General features: G+C 31.2%; 1 long non-coding RNA gene across 14 annotated transcripts; it reads right to left on the bottom strand.

The window, feature by feature from the left end:
- Positions 1-1,358: 1,358 nt before the first annotated feature.
- Positions 1,359-7,735, bottom strand: LOC106759657. 14 transcript variants are annotated; one of them, XR_002667703.1, is made up of 9 exons: positions 7,275-7,734; positions 7,035-7,213; positions 6,545-6,654; positions 6,255-6,368; positions 4,063-4,647; positions 3,880-3,981; positions 3,471-3,616; positions 3,278-3,319; positions 1,359-1,746 (listed from the first exon to the last, which is right to left on the bottom strand). It is a non-coding gene; the product is annotated as an uncharacterized LOC106759657 (long non-coding RNA). The 14 variants fall into 14 exon arrangements; XR_002667700.1 differs by having other exon boundaries at positions 3,278-3,616; positions 7,275-7,735; XR_002667702.1 differs by lacking the exon at positions 3,278-3,319 and having other exon boundaries at positions 7,275-7,733.
- Between the last annotated feature and the right edge of the window lie 205 nt (positions 7,736-7,940).

Consider the following 7,940-nt stretch of genomic DNA (forward strand, 5'->3'; position numbering starts at 1 on the left):
AATATCATTGTCCGTGTCTCATAAAGAGGGACTTTAAGACTTGTAGCTTGATACGGTATGGACTAAAAAATTGGTCATGTCATATGATGGATTGTAGGATTCTTCCATAACCAGCCTAGCTAATTGCATAGACTTTCTTATTTTGGACCGACCAGAGATGGACCCACTGGTTAATAGGAGTCATGGAAGGTAAATAGATGAAAGAAATTAAAAACAAGTGCACTTTTTTTTTTTTTAAGTGCTAGTGATGGACTTTTTGTTTTAGTGTTAGTGATAAATATCTTGTATTTATAGTAATTTATAATAATTTCTTTTGGATAATATTTGTAATGGTTGCAAATATTTTAGGTTTTGTATACACAATGTAATGTTTTAAATATCGTTAAAAAATTTAATATATGAAATGATTTGTTTAGAAATTGTCTGATTTGGTTATATAAAGTTATACTTGTATATAATAGACTAGGCTCCAATGTATTGGCTTTGAATACTAACGGTAGAAAGTCTTACTACCAACGCCGATAGAAAATCTTACTATCAACGTGAACTAGATTCGACATTTGCGAGCACTTAACTTTACTCAAAATTACATCTATTTTGATAAGTATTTTCTACATAACCATCCTAAATTTATTTTATTATTTTTTTTGAGTAATTTAATTTATATCTTAATTCAATATCCGATTATGTGATTTAGTTATTCCAGCAAAAGTAGATTGTGTAAAGAAGCATCTTGTTTACATTTTCCCTATTTAATGTGTGGGAATCACAACACTGGAAATGGGAGGGGAAAAATCTATAATACCAACCGCAGAAAATGGAGTAAAACTTCAATTTGATTATGAATGTATGATAGCTATATACTTGCAGAATTTCCAAAAACTCAACACAATCAAAATGTCACCGCTTCTTCTAGATGTAAAGCTTCTCCTTCTCGAACCCCTCGTCTCCGACGAATGGAATACTTCAAGGACGATCCTGGCATTGAAACCCGATTCCTCTGTCGAAGAGGACAAGTTTGGCAATAGAGATGCCCACAAGTTTGAGGAAGACCACGACCCAAGTTCATGGCACCCCTATTCTACTTGAGATAGGGGCACCTTTACTACAAATATTTATAATTTTTTTGGAAGTTATTTTTTTTTTCTGGCGATTTTAATTCCCGAAAAATGAATTATCCACGATTCGGAAAACTTCTGAAAAAAGTTGTGTTGTTAAGTAATTAATAAAAGGTTTAAAGAATAATTCTAATATATTATTTCAAGGAGTAGAGTACCATATATATATATATATATATATATATATATATATATATATATATATATATATATATATATATATATATATATACAAGGATATCGTATAATCCTTCATATATCAAAGGAATGATAGGTGTACAAATCTGCACAAATTATAATAATATCTAAATTATAACTAACAATATTTGATTGCCTAATATCCCTTAATAGAATATTTGACATATCTTAACACCCCAACTCAAGTTGGTACATGGATATCACACATTCCCAACTTGAAAATATGTTCCATAGAAAATATGTTCCACTCAAATTGGTGCATGGATATCATATGGAAGATGGATAAAGAGATGTTCCATAGAATCAAAGAATGAGGGAGAAAATATTCTCTCCATCTTGTACAGAATGATTTGGAATGTTTTCTTCCATCTTCACTAGGTCATCTCGTTCAATGTTGTAGAACACAAATCTTTGAAGAAATAACTTATCTCTGTAATGGGATTGAGAACATGAGCTGGTAAAGAACTAAATGCTATAAGAAGTAACCATTCCATAAACACATGGCAGTCATGGCTTTTCATCCCAATGAGTTTTCCCTTATTCACATCAACACATAAAATGATAACCAACTTTTTAAATTAAAATAAATAGGTTAATGGTAAATAGCGATGCCAACATTAAAGATAAAGTCTAAACTCATTACAATCTTCAATAAACAATCTCGGATGTGAATAAATATTACACAACACCTTTTAAGAAGATGACAAACATAAATGTAAAAGATAACGGGACTACAAAAAAAATTAAATTACATACTGCCAAAATCCGTATATAACACTTGATTATGTGGACAAAAATCTATGTATAAAACTATCGCATCCGTATATAACTTATCTACGAATATATCCGTATATAACTTATATATAAATTTTTTGTATGTAATTACGTACGGATAATCCGTATATAATTACATACGGAAAAATCCATATATAATTAAATTCGACAGAAAAAAAAAATTATTTAGCACATACACATACATTAATCTCAAACTTGTAATATACATACAACTAGCAATCACAATAATTTTTTTTAACACCATATCAAACACTTCACATTTAAAATAGATATATATTACATAAAAATCATTATCAAAATAAGTTTATAAAATGTCTAATATTCATAAATAGATTGTATTGTTCCTAAGATGCTAAATATAAATTTTACAATTCATAAGATGTCAAACAACATAGAATGACAAGTCTAGAGCTTCCTAATAATCAATCATTAAGGATTTTGTTCACCACATATTGCTTTTTTCCCTTCTCCTTATTAGATTGTGCTGAGAGTGGAGGAGGTGGGTCAAAACCACTAGATGCCATGTACTCATGAAAATAAATGCAATTGGATGGTATACATAAAGTTAACAAACTCTATTAAACAATTAAGATGGTCAAAACATAGAAGAATATTGAGATGAATTTAATAAAATTCATAGTATTATAAAAGGTGTTTTACATTGCATTAGGATAAGAAGAATGAAGCCAAGATTGATGCCCTATATAAATACAGTTGCAATCTGCACAAAGGTATTTTGATTACTTGGTGGTATGAGAGTCCTTTTTTAGGTATCAGTTTGCATGTTAAGAGGGATTAGGACATGATAGGAAATGTAGGAGGGAAATAGAAAGGTATTATAAAATATAAAAGGCTAAATATAAACCATGTAAAGAATTTCTAATTAAAACATCTGTCAACCAGACTCTCAATCCTTAGTGATAATTTTAAAGATTAAGGGAATGGATAGAACTTATAAAATTTAAATTAAAATTTGATACAGTGAATATTAATTAGAAATGAATTGAACACATGGTTTGGATTGAGCATGATAAAAGAAAAAAAAAAGTAAGATTAATGTATCAAAATTTAATGAGTATAACTTTTCATTTTCTAACTTTTAAAGAGCCAAGTGAGTATAACTTTTCATTTTTCTAAATTTTAATGAGTTTTGGAAATTTAATTACCTGTTGCAACATCCAAATAGGGTTAACACTGACGAGATACTCCTGATATTTTGAGAAAATAGGTTAGAAAACTTTCTATTTCCCTCCTATACGTTTCCTATCATAATGGGTAAGGCAATTTTTGACTTAGTAGAACATTATCAATTTAAAGTAATCTTCAAAAGCTTTATTTTTAAAAATTTTCACAACTTACAAGAGAATAAGGTCTTAGAAATCAGGATGAGGTATATGGTGTCTAACACTTCCTTTTGTTGAAACTCTCCTATCTAGCCTTCCCAGCTCTACTGCATAAGATGGTCCTCCTGCTTTAAACCAAGTGAATGTTCATTTCCTGTTCAGCTAATTGTACAAGGAATAAAATGTCAAACACCATTTTCCACATAACCAAAAAAGAACTATTAAGACAAATCAAAGAAAATATCATACTCTATGGATTATACTGTTAATTTTAATGATTCCATTTTAAAATACTAAACAAAAAGATTGGCCTTTTGCAGAGAACATATGTATAAATGATGATGTTTACCTAAAGTCGCACGTGTCAGACATAATAAAAAAAAATTATGCTTTAAATGTTACATTATGATAACAATAAAACATACCTTATAACGATTAATAATATCTTTCAAAATTTTATTTAAGGCATGCCCTATGTGAAGATCGCCTTTACCATATGGAGGGCCATCATGAAGAATAAAATTTTCCTGATCAAGTAATTTAGAATTGGTTAATATGCTTTCAAATAGCTAGGAGTTAAACAGGTGAGAGGACGATCCAAAACTTACTTCACTGTTTTTCTCAACAACTTTCTTGAATACTTGATTCTCTTCCCAAAGTAATGTGAAATAGAAGATAGACTACCTTTTCTTTTTCATATCAGAACCGTATCAAGCATATAAGCATAATGACTATCCTAGGGAAAACATTAGTAAATATGAATATATAACTCATAATGATAAACTGATATCTCACATACTAGATTTTCAAACGAGCTTCAATGAAACAAAGTGCAATCTCTGTAAAGGCTTTTATGAAATATTTGATCTTTTTCAATCAATTACTTTAGCCTTACATAACATTGTTTTCCTCCAGTTCCATAGCTTTTAAATTTTTTTGATTAAGTCCCTACAAAGGTGCAGAAGTGTGTATTCATTCCATTAAGTGAACATCACAAGTATCCATAGAAAACATTATTTCATAATCAACATATAATCATTTCATAATCAACACAATTCTAAATCAAAGTGGACACCAAACACATAAAACTAATGAAGTTATACAACAGAAAAATGGCTTAGGCGTGGGGAGATTCAAACTTTAGGCTGGATGGAAGAAAATAAGACGGCCAAGCCAACCCATTCGACAAGAACCTGCAATAAGATCAAATAGAGTTTTAAGACTAAATATGACTAAATCACAGGTTTTCTCTCTCAAATAGAGTCACTAATACAAAAAAGACTTTTTATACCAGTTAAAAAAGGCTTTTTATACCTATTTGTCGATCGGTATAGAAGCAGGGGATATAGAAAGTTTTCAACTTTTTATACGTGTTTTAAAACCGGTATAAAAGTTTTGATTTTACACCAGTTCTTTTTAGAACAAGTATAAAAAAGTATCGTTTTTAAACCTGTTGTTATGGGAACAGGTGTAAAAAAGTCTCACTTTTATACCAGTTAGAAACTCCAACCGGTATAAAAGTTGATTTTTTTTTCTATAGAGGATTATTTCTAAAAACACCCCACTTTAGCATATTAAACCACCCTCCACAACACCAATATGCATTTTACACCTAGTTCTAAGTGTAAACACACTAAAATTACTATTACTATTTCAACAACATTGTTATTTAACACACTAAACAGAATATCACCTTATATTTGCATCTAATTCATAGTGACAATCTTCACAGGCATTCATTACCACTAAATTAGCAATTTCATAACATATAATTTGTTATCAATTACTTTGATTATGGTCCTGTTCCTATCATGTTCATTGATACATAGTCCATTTAACCCTTATGCTCTCACCCATTAGTCCTTAGTCACTAGTGCAAATGTCTATTTACTTCTTCATCATGCATAAACAAAAGAACATATACATTTTTATTTACTTCTTCTTATATAAACCAGTTTTAACATGCAATTGTATTTAAACAGTGATTAACTCACTTAACCAATACTTAAACATTTAATTTTAGGAGTTACTTTAACATAACAATATACCCTTATTAATATACACAATAACCATTTCCTATCACAAGATATAATATAAACAATCAGTGATATGTTCACTAAAAGTGATATAGCATAAGTTATCAAAGTAAAATTATAATTTGTATCAGAATGCACCAGTAAAAGCACTTAAGAAACTGCACGTAACTCAGAAAATTATCTATTGTCTCTCTTCAGTGCAGAAATTTATATGCATTAATGAAAGAAAAAAGGAATACATATTTTAACTCACCAATTGATATTTCACCCTAGAATGCATATATTTTACTGCCAAAAGCATATATAATTTGCTAGTCAAAGAAAGTAAGAGTGTATCCACTAAGAAAAGCGATTGATGCATTGATAAAAAGAGTTGAGTATTGATGAGGTAATTTTGTTTGAAGTAATTTATTTGGCATGAGTTCAGAGTATTGATGAAGTAATTTTGTATCTATTTTTTTTTTATCAACAAAGAATATAAATATATATATATATATCCTCAACCCTGTAATCATATACAAGTAAATTTACTGCCAAAAGAAAAGAAAAAACTTTTAGAGTATAAGCTAAAGCCAAAATATGATGCTGCTACATATCTTTCCAATTAAAACTTAAAAGTCGAAAGTTACAATCATGAAATAGAAACTTAAACCCATGCCCCATATACAAGTACACTTAAGCATACATGAATCTCACCAATGTTTATTTGATTAAGTTATATACAAAGGAGAAAGAATGGAGTTTAACCAAATGAGAAAACTGACTTGATATGTCCACTTCTGGGAGGAGAGATCAAGTGTATTGGCATTCTCCAAACCTTTCAGTACCACTGGACGAGTGATCCCCGCTCCTGATAAGTCAAAAAATGCTCCATAGTTCTGTTGTGTATAAGATTTAATTAGTTGATGTTAGTGACCACTGATATAAATCACTGGACGAGCAAGAATGATAATGTGGAACTGAAACTAACAAGCCAATGCATAATTGCATACTATAAAAAAATAATTTCATATCTTGTAAATTTGTTTATATAGTATGGTGTGGAAAATTTAACCTGAAGTTCCACAGTTAAACTCAAGAGATCATTTGTGTTCTTTCCAGCCACTAGGGTGACAGGGTTGTCCACAGTGAACCTAGCTTTGCCACTGTTGCCTGATTGACTCCCTGAGAAGTTTTCGATATATGTCAGATAATTAAAATTAATTAATTCAAGAAGAACTTAATTGAAAAAGTAAACTCTGAACATTTCAAGAAGGAGCAGTCGTTCTTATGTCCTTACTTGATTTCAGATTAACCTTAGATTTTATTTTCTCTCATATTTAAAGAGATTGAAATTTTGCATAACAAAGACTCAAAATTATGATCATGTTAAGATTTGGTGGATCCTCTTTTCCACATTATTTAAATATAGAGATTCCTGTTCCTGTACAACAGGCCAGTACTTAGTGTTTCGTATGATTCAACAAAATTGTGTCCTCAAAAATGTCAGCAAAATAACAAGGAGAGAATAAAAGAAACTTGCGATGTAAAGAGAGAAAACTAACGAGAAGTGAAAGGTTATAGTTCCAGAGAGCGAGTTTCTAATCGAAATTTGAGAGGGAGACATAATGGAGTTCGTCGGCTGTGCAAACGGAGGGCTTATCGGTGACGGAGGTAGACAAAGCCCTGAGATGGAAGGAAGCGGTGGCGTGTGGGAGGGAGCTGTAGGTGGAAAACCCTAGGACTGTTCAACGAAGGATGAGACTCAGAAAATGAAAGAAAACTTGAAGTGCTGAAAAGACTACCTGTTTATATTTCTTCTTACGCTTTCCGTCGGCGATTTTGATGATGAACTTGGTGGAGAAGATGTTGGTGAGATTCGCACTGTAGCCGTTGCGTCCACCGGTGGTCTTCTTGACCTTGTCGTCATCGTTGCTGTCAGTGAGAAAGTGGCCGCAAATGAGTTTGGGGATCTCGACGGCTATGGCATCGCCGTTGTTGAAGACAGATATGGTGTTCCGCTTGGCATCGATGGTGACCTTGAGGATTGCCATGGAGGATCTCGCTGTTTGTTGTCGACGGTGTTGACGAGGATCTCGTCGGAGATTTTGTAGAAGCCAAGAACGTAGGAGACGAGGCGTCGAAGATCTGCGATGGTCTTCCCCACTACGGCGAGAGTGAGAAAGAAAGATGAAGCCTGAAACGAAAATAATCTATACAGTGGTGTAATTAAAAAGTTTTCAATATTACATATTTGCCATTAAATGGTAATTTTATACCGGTTTGAAGTTTTGATAGGTATAGAAAAATGCCTTTTTATACTGTTTTGAATACAATCGGTGTAAAAAGTTATTGAACCACTTTTTACACCTATTTTTGATATATATGGTGTAAAAAAGTTTCTCATATTTACAATATTGTCACCGTAGTACTTTTTATATCTGGTAGATTTCAACAGGTATAAAAAGTTG

The sequence above is a fragment of the Vigna radiata genome, chromosome 5, assembly GCF_000741045.1.
Source record: "Vigna radiata var. radiata cultivar VC1973A chromosome 5, Vradiata_ver6, whole genome shotgun sequence".
Classification (NCBI taxonomy): Eukaryota; Viridiplantae; Streptophyta; class Magnoliopsida; order Fabales; family Fabaceae; genus Vigna; species Vigna radiata.